Source organism: Mesocricetus auratus, unplaced genomic scaffold (assembly GCF_017639785.1).
Source record: "Mesocricetus auratus isolate SY011 unplaced genomic scaffold, BCM_Maur_2.0 Super-Scaffold_6723, whole genome shotgun sequence".
NCBI lineage: Eukaryota > Metazoa > Chordata > Mammalia > Rodentia > Cricetidae > Mesocricetus > Mesocricetus auratus.
The window spans coordinates 10,200,755-10,208,993 of NW_024429183.1; the positions used below are offsets into that span (position 1 = coordinate 10,200,755).

The 8,239-nt window shown below is 43.8% G+C and overlaps 1 long non-coding RNA gene across 1 annotated transcript; it reads left to right on the forward strand.

Annotated features, from left to right (window-relative positions):
• Positions 1–330: 330 nt before the first annotated feature.
• LOC121136302 lies at positions 331–7,087 on the forward strand. Its single transcript, XR_005873445.1, has 3 exons — positions 331–369; positions 6,298–6,476; positions 7,008–7,087. It is a non-coding gene; the product is annotated as an uncharacterized LOC121136302 (long non-coding RNA).
• Positions 7,088–8,239: the final 1,152 nt, after the last annotated feature.

Sequence of the window (8,239 nt, forward strand, 5' to 3'; positions counted from 1 at the left end):
TCCAGTGGCTTCTGTCTAGGTCATAATACACAAAGAAATGGAAGGGAACAGGGTTTAGAATGCCGCGCCTGCAACACAGCCTGTATCCGAGAATGTGCAAAGGGTGTCGGGGTTGATGACACAGAGACCAGTCGGCGTTGCAAAGAAAACCTTTAAGCAGGCCCTAAGAAGGCTCAAGAAAACTTCCCAAGAAAAGCTTCCCTCAAGAAAAGCTTCTGCTCCCTTCCTTACCCCAGGGTGATTCTCTCTGACCCCAGAGGCAGCGGTGGGTGGGTCAGGAAGAGACGGTTAGTCTTTGGTTAGTCTTTGGAAAAGGTCGAGGTCAGGCCGTTCCCATGGGTGAGCCCTTTTCAGGAACTTATTGCTCCGGTAAGCATTTCTTATGGACACCGGATTGTTTTCAGTTTTTAGTAAACATTGTCTTACAGCTGCCTGCTCCCAGACTGATGGGGAAGTGGGTCTCCGGCCAAGGTCTGTTGTTCCCACATTTGAAGACAACATGGCAAAGAAGAAGATCAATAAATCTGGATTTTTGTGGGTTCTCAGCTGTAGAACTTGAGGAAGTAACAGGTCTGTCTTCACAGACTTCAGTGTCTCAGTGACTTCATGGATGAGCTTGTAGGAGTGGACCTCATAGTGACCATTGCTTAAAGTTCGAGCATTTCAACTTTGTGGGTCACAATTCTCCGGCAGCCTTTTACTTTCATTTTTAGGGATTCTCACTATTATGCTTTTCCCTTTGGGAAACAGTGTGATCCCTGGTGGAATGTGTACAATGGTAATACTTTGGAAAAACTCCCAGCCACCGTGGAAGCATATGTTCTGGTGGAAGCTCCACCTCAGCCCCTGGCATCCATATACCCAAAGAGTTTGGAATGGTCTGGTGGCAGTTCTACCTAGGTACTCTTCCCCTATCTCCCTCTCCCAAACCCTATCCCATCCCAGAAGCCTGCCAAACAGGGCTCCTCCCCCAAAGATGCTCAAGACCACTCCCACAAGGTATTTAACCCCCCCCCAAAAAAACAGATGTGTGGTTTTCCGGTCTCTCTTTTCCATCTCCTCTCTGGTGGTCTGGAAGGCCATCTGGGGCTTTGTATCCTTTAAACGTGGGCTTTTTAAATTCAGTTTGATATGATCTGATGTGGATTGCTGTGCTGGTGGAGAGGCTTATCAGGGTGCAGAAACTCTGCCTACTCCCACACAAGTTAACACCAAGCTGCTAGAAAATTTAGGGAAGTAACATGTATTTGATATTTGGTAATCAAGATTTATAAATTCCTAAGGTCTACTCGCGTTCACAGTAGTATTTGTCTAGTTTCGTCTTTGCTCACTGTAAGCTTTAGCTATTTGGATAAACTGAGTCATACAAGAAACTGGGGTATTCTATAATGGAATGTCTGAGTCCCCAAGAAAGTCCTTTCCCCAAGGTCAGGCATTTAGACAAGTCCCCATTTCCTCAGGGGCTTGAAGGAAGTTCCTGCTTGCTAAAAAGGGAGACAAATTCTTACCTTTGGCAAGAGGACCTTGTGACCCTTCATTAACACATGACTGGTGTCTATTGTCAAGGTCAATGCTAGCTTTCTGGACCCCTGGTCTCAAACCACACCCAACTCAAATGCCTCCTTTCTCCCATGTAACCCTAGTTGCAACTACAGAGTTTAAAGGTTTCTTTTTTTTTTTTCTTTTATTGTTTTGTTTTGGATACAGGGTTTCTCTGGGTAGCCTTGGCTGTCATGGAACTCACTCTATAGACCAGGCTGGGCTCAAACTCACAGAGATCCACCCGCCTTTACCTCCCAAGTGCTGGGATTCTCTTTTCAATAAGATGGATGACAGCCATCCTGATTCAGCCTCTCCTCCTGGCCCCCTGTGGACTCCACACACCTCTTTGAGACCTGAATCCTGTAAGGCAGGTCTTCAGCGTAGTGTGTTCCGTGGTGTTGGTCAAATAGCCAAGAGTACAGGAGTTGTTTCCTCATGGGTGAATGTTTTACACCAACTTCTAAAGCACTCCCTCATTTTCATCCACCATCCCTGTTAGCATGCAGGCAAGCCTGGCCCTGCCCCTTGGGGACCTGGCAGAGTGTACCACCTCTGTGTGTGGCAGGCAGTACCCTGCTCTGAACACAAGTTCAGAGATCCTGTAAGAGACAAGCTCCGCCTACGTTCCCTCTCTGCTGTTTCTGTGAGGAGGCAGGTCACTGTCTGTCTCTTTCTCTTTTTCTTTCTCTTTCTCTCTAGCTCTCTCTCCTCCCTTCCCCCAATAAATTTTCCACATAGATTCTGCCTGATGGCCTATTTGTAACAATCCCAACCACTGTACACATCTGTACCTCAGTTGTCAGCTGCTGCCTACACAGCTAGCTCTGGTAGAGGAGCTTGTCATATCCAACGTGGCATCTGATTGTTCTATTGGACGGTAGTATTCATGAGCAGGTCTTTGTCCACCCCTCTGCTTTCTTTATCATGTGGCGGATGCCCACATGCAAAATAATCTCAACTCCTCCAACCTCAGCTTTCCCAGCAGCTGGTTTTTAACTTCTGTTCTGCTATCAACCTCACCCCACCCCTATGTGAAAAGTGAGTTTATTGATATCTTATGAAATGTCCTCAGCAGAGATATAGCAACAGTATACTGCATCTTCATCCTGAATATTAGAGTTCTATCAGTGTGTATGAAGATGATTAACTATGGTTATGGAGGGAAGCTGGGGAAATGGACCAGGCAGTAGACTGCTTGCTGCACAAGTGTGAAAACCTAAGTTCAATACCCATAGCCCATGTAAAAAGCTCGGTTTGATGGTGTGTGATGGTGCTGGTGATCTTAATGCTAGGGAGGTAAGGCCAGGAGGATTCCTGGGACTTGCTGGTCAGCTAGCCTACCCTAGTAGCTGAGTCCAGGTCCCAGTAAGAGATTCTGTTTCAAAAACCAACATCTGAGAAACAGCATGAGGTTGACCTCTGACCTCTGACCTGTGACTTCCCCAGGCTCATGCACCTGCCCACATTTGTGCACTTAAAGAAATACACACAGATAAACAAATGTTAATATCATTAAATACTGTGTGTCCTTTATAGGCCTGTCCAAGCTTTCTTCATACAGTGCTAATCTTTCAGACTTACGTAAATTATTCATTTATCCCATGATAGGGTCAGTTCTGACCCGTGTTTATAGTTTTTATATATTCACCCTCATTTCTTCATGACTCTGACAATCCAAAGCTGTGGCTTCTAGTCAGACTTCCTAAGTAGTAGAAGAAATATTAACTTTCACGTCAGCCCTTCTTAGCCACAACCATGTTGATCCCACTCATTTTATTTTAACTATTCCTATCAAAAAACTCATTTTTAAATTTAAATTTCATTAAAAGGAATGTTATCACTAAATTTGGCTACCTAATGTGAACTGTCTTAGAAGTAGAGTATAAAAAAACAAATAGAAGGAAAATAATCATAAATTACATTCTAGAAAAAAAAATAGTTGTTTGCCCATGGCTTTATTTTAAAAGGGATAGTCAAAGTTTAGAGTTGTGTTTCAGACATCTTGACCCAAAATACAAGTTTATTTCTTTTCTTTTTTTTTAAGATTTTATTTTTATTTATTATGTATACAACACTCTGCTTCCATGTATGCCTGCACGCCAGAAGAGGGCACCAGATCTCATTACAGATGGTTGTGAGCCACCATGTGGTTACTGGGAATTGAACTCAGGACCTCTGGAAGAGCAGCCAGTGCTTTTAACCTCTGAGCTATCTCTCCAGCCCCAAGTTTATTTCTTAATACTTTGAAAAGAGATTAACATTAAGTTAATTAAGATTAATATTGTCATTCAATGTTATTGTGTCACCTGGCTCACATAGAGCATGGTGACACTTGCCCCACACTGATCTAAGTTGCTCATAAAAAGACTGTCTTGTTGAGATGGTAGTGGAACATATGTGCCTTTAATTCCAGCACTTAGCATACAGAAGTCACTTGATTCCTATGGATTCAAAGCTAGACTGGTATACACAGCAAGTTCTAGGCCAGCTAAGAACACATAGTGAGACCTTAAGCCAATATATTGACAGATGTATATGCTTATTGTTTACAGCTGGGATCTAGGTTAAACATAGATATACCTATCATTCACACCAAGGTATGGACTTTTTACATCCCTTGGGGGTGGGCAGAATGCTCATGAAATAAAACTTTTTTTTAAGAGAAAAAAGGAAACTGACAATTATAGAAATCTACTATTTTAGTCTCTGGTTTGCAGTTGAGGTGCAGATTACAGGTGTAAATAATTTTTCTTGGGTTGCACTTTGTTTTTCAGACAGATGTTATAGAGTGTGTTTCAAAACATTTCTTTACTGGCCTGTGGACTAATCTAATCTGACAAATGGCCAGTTGTTCCTCTCTCAGAAAACCTGTCTCTATGTACAGTTCAGCATGGTCTCAGACTCTCCATCCTCCTGTCATTACATGCATGTGCCACCACCATGCCTGCTCTCTTCATTTTGCACTTTATAATAAGAGGTTGCCTGGCTTAGATCAGGGATGCCTGGCTCCAAGAGCCATCTTGTGAAAACCTCTTTAAGAATACAAATGAAGCCGGACGTTGGTGGTGCACACCTTTAATCCCAGCACTCGGGAGGCAGAGGCAGGTGGATCTCTGTGAGTTCGAGACCATCCTGGTCTACAAGAGCTAGTTCCAGGACAGCCTCCAAAGCCACAGAGAAACCCTATCTCAAAAACACCAAAAAAAAAAAAAAAAAAACCAAAACCAAAACCAAAACCAAAAAACACCAGAAAGAAAGAAAAAGAAAAAAGAATACAAATAAAAAGCAAAAACCAGAAGCTCTTTTCTGGAATAATAGTTCAATTCTCAAGTGTGGGCATTAGAGCCACCAGGTGGGCTTGTGGAACGCAGATCTCTGAGTCCACCTGGAGTGCTCCTGTCAGTAAATGTGGGATAGGAGCCAACTTTTTGAGTTCTTAGCCAGTTCCCAGGTGCTGCTAATGCAAGGGAGTCCAGATATCACTTTTCCTGGAGCTTGACCTCAATCAATACTTTCTTATTTCCGGGCAAGTGTTCTGCAAGGACCAGTGCACATCATCTACTGGAAATTTTTTTAAGTAAATCCACGCATGGCTGGGATAGTCTGTCCCTTTGGGGCAGAATTATACTTTTTGAAGGCAATTCTGGGCATCTCTATTCTCACCAGGCTGCTGTTGACTTCGGCCTGCAGCCCAATTAAAAAATCAGTGGTTTGTAGAATATAGCCATGAACACAAATGTGTTTTGGATGGCTGGTACTATGTTCAGATTTTCTATAGATGGGTAATTATAGTTTCATTGTTTGGTTTTGGGGGGGCTCTTTGTAGAGAATCCTACCCCTTCCCCAGGCATGGGGAATAGCCACAAATATTTTGTCTTTAAGGCCTACCAAGTCCCAAAGAGGTTATAAGTGGTGATGGGAGGTTTGAAGGTAGAAGCAGCCAGCAGATGGAAAACAGAAGACAGAGGTGTATTATACTTACAGTGGTATGGGGATCATATCATGGTCCTGGCATTACCCTTTCTGCTTTCTTGACAGGCTTTAGGGTGGATAGTTCAGAAAAGCAGGGAGCTTATTCACATGACTCTCGTGACAATCATTGGGTGTTACTATGGACACCAGTTGTGAGTATGCTGGGTTTGGATCAGTGCAATAAGGACTCCACATCACAGCCACTGAAGTCAAGGGACATTTTAATAAGGCCAAAAGTAACTAGAGTCAGCTGGGCTTCAAACAACCTTAGCCAGACCTAAAAATGGTGAGCACTCATATGTATCTCTTGTGTCTTCATACACAGAAAGGAGAATGGGTGCCAGAAAGAAGTTGTATGGGCAAATAGTATTTGGAAATAAAATTCTCAATTCTCCCATTTCCTGCCTTTTAAAGTCATCTACAGAGTCTTCTACCCACCTAAGATTTCCTTTAACTAGAGCTCTGCCTCCCCAGCCCTGGGATTACAGCTAGAACTTCCTGTTTCTGTATACAAATCTTTTCCAATGTGAAGACGCTGGCCACCTCTACGAGCCAGGAAGACCCTTTGCAAGGACCTATGGCCTGGTTCCAATGCTGAATTTCCTCCAAAACTGCCAGTTGTGACTTTCACTTGCATAAAGCAAACAGACATAGCCGGTCATGCTGATTGGTTATGAACTATGTGACGAAGTGAAACATGTACTGACTTGAAGACTGATTGTTGCTTACAGGTTGCATCTGCTTGATCATCAAAGGATGTTTTTGTCTTTGTGATCTCTTTAGCAGACTGTCTGAGCTGTGGCCCCACATGCTGACTTAAAGCCTATGAAATGAGAAAACTGTCTTCTTGGTTACATTTTGTGTGGAAGTCTCCAGTGTTGGCAGAGGATTTTGTTTCCATTGTTTGCTTGTCAAGATCACACAGAACTGAGTCATAAGGGAAGTGCCCCGTTGCTGACAAGGTACTTCCCCACTGGCATCCTTGTCTTCTAATACTCAGCACATTCCCTCCTTCTGAGTATCTAAGCTCTGTGATGGCAGAACCTGTGAGAGCAACATTTCCTTTAACTTTCTCAAAAACTAGCCAAGTTCCAGGAGTGTGGGGGTAGTCAAAGCAGCTTGTACTGCTTGCTTTGGGGTGATTAAATAAATGATCCTGTTACAGTTTGAGAGTCCGAGATTTTAGGAGCAGAAATATATCCCTTTTAGGACTGGAGATGTGTCTCTGGGATTGCATGCTTACCTGGCACACTCAAGGCCCTAGGTCCCATTTCCACCACCACCAAATAAACAAGCTTCCTCTAACTGTTGTATGAAATTTAATCGCCATATGAAGGAGTAAGAGGATAGACACTTGATGGGGCTCTGGTGTTCAGAGTCCAGGCTTTGGAAAACAACTAGGATTCACTAAGATTCTTAGCATGGGCATCCCATGCTTTATAAGAACGGGAAAAGCCTTGTGTCTCCAGTAATCTGAAGTCCTGTCTCCTCAGGACTTTGCCAGCAAGAAAGTCATCACCAGGCATGGCTTCTCAACCGTGTACCTCCAGGACCATGAGACGAAATAAACCCTGTCTTTATAAAGTTCCCCAGCCTCCCCAGTTCTGCTTTTTCACTGAAAAACGAAATGCACATTACATTCACTTACACAATGGAGAGAAAGGTGAGGGTGAAATCTGTGAATGCAGGATGACTTGGGCTGCAGAGCAAAAGGAAATCAGGAAGGGCCATTGTGAATCCTAGTTTGTTATTTAGAACCTCTTGTAAATATTGCCAACCTTTTCTAAGAATAGTCCATCCCCTCCCCAGCTTCCTAATGAATAGAATTTGGGCTCAAAGGAATAGTTGATGGCAAAAAGGAAACATTCCACTTGGATCACTTAACCCCTTCCTCTGCGACCCTTTGACCTTGCCAACACCTTGCTCACCTTCAGTGGCCTGGTTACTAGGCAATGACTCCTCCCTCATTGTCCTGCATTCCTCTGCCCCATCCCCTACCTCATTTCCCTTATTTAAGCCTGTATGAAATTCTCACTAAATGCAGCTTGACCAGCCATGTTGTCTTGTTATTCACCTTCTCTTGTCCCGTCATTCCAGGTTCCCATGGGCTCAGCCCCCTTTGTGCCCTGCTGGCCTGGGCACTAGTTCTCTGGTGGATTCTGCTTAATCCCCAGGTCACTTGTTGTGCAGAGAGACTGGGGTGTTGGTTAAACGATATGAAAGGTCTTCATAATAAGGATGGATACTATCTACACTGTCCTTGCAATTGGTTGAGAGTTGTTATGCGCACTTACCATGTGCTTTCAGTCTAGGTCAGTGGTTCTCAACCTTCCTAATGCTGTGACCCTGTAATACAGTGCCTCATGTTGTGGTGACCCCCAACCGTAAAATTACTTTGTTGCTACTTCATAACTGTAATGTTGCTACTGTTGTGAATCGTAATGTAAATATCTGATATGCAGGATATCTGATATGAGAACCCTGAAGGCCTAGGTCCTCCACACAATAGCTGTGTTTTACAGATGAGGAAATTGAGACAGAGGGAAGTTATTGGCTCAAAGCCGAGAGCTTGTGTACAACAGAGCTGGGGTTGCAGGGGAGACAGTCAGGTCCTAGGTTCTTTTCACTAAAGCGCCCCATCTCTGAAGAGAGGCACATTATGCCCTGGGATGACTTGAATGAGAATGCCCCCGCCCCCATAGGCTGATGTATTTGGACCTGTGGT